Raw genomic sequence first — 1,011 nt, forward strand, 5'->3', positions numbered from 1 at the left:
AGGAAGGTTTAAATTATGGGAAAATTATGGCCCTGTCTAAAATAATGGGGTCAAAAAAAAAAACATTTTAAAGGCACAAGCACAAATCACTTGAATGCAGCAAACATGTATTTTTCATCTTGGAATAGATGAAGTTTAATGTGAAAATGTCTTCTCAGCTTCCAGCATTCAATAATAAAAACTGCAGGTGGTTTCTATAGACTATAAAGTGTCAAATATAAACTTACCCATATATATAGCAACTCAATATTGACGTATGGAATTATGAAAAATTCTGTTTTGTTAAAACTGAAAAAATCTATTTTTGCATATAAACAAGTGTGTTAGGAAACATTCAAAATGTACAAATCCCCTTAATTCTTATAATCACGTCATTTAGATACTTCAATAGAAATAAATTTTTTCTTTCTAAGCACTCATAAAGGGACATTTCAGCTAACTCATCAAGATAATTTCTATATGGTTTGGATAGAAATTTCCAGTTTCATCTCATCCTTCCCCATTCACACACACCTGGTAAATTATGCTAAAATACTTTACGAATTTTTGTTGCTACACAACAGAAATCAACCATCCAACACAGCATAAATGTTAAGGCTTCCCAGTGCAAACCAACTGGATCTTTATTCCAAACCAATTTTGTTCTAGATGTTGATGAGGCCGATTGTCTACTCACTGAGCGACTGGAACTGGTTTTGTGAGAACTGCAGAAAGATGGTTTTACTGCTTCTTCCTAGTTCTCCCCCTCATCATCCTCTGAGGGAGGACCTGCCTGAGCCTAAGAACTCCCCTCAGGAGGGAAATCAAGCTGTTGGAGGGGCTCCGTTGGATGGGGGATGTAGATTGGGCGTGGTCTCTTCTTCCTCTGCAGGCTAATTAAACAAATAAAAAAGGATATATATATGATACGTTCATATGGTATATGTCTTCTCTATATAAAAGAAAAATAATCTTCATTACAGAAAGTAAGTAATAATAATTAATTCTACCATTATAACCCCTTTCCAACGA

At 34.7% G+C, this 1,011-nt stretch overlaps 1 pseudogene; it reads right to left on the bottom strand.

Moving 5' to 3' along the window:
- The window catches only part of LOC119585931, a 20,948-nt pseudogene that overhangs the window by 7,100 nt on the left and 12,837 nt on the right, over positions 1–1,011 (bottom strand).

The sequence above is a fragment of the Penaeus monodon genome, chromosome 20, assembly GCF_015228065.2.
Source record: "Penaeus monodon isolate SGIC_2016 chromosome 20, NSTDA_Pmon_1, whole genome shotgun sequence".
NCBI classification, from domain to species: domain Eukaryota; kingdom Metazoa; phylum Arthropoda; class Malacostraca; order Decapoda; family Penaeidae; genus Penaeus; species Penaeus monodon.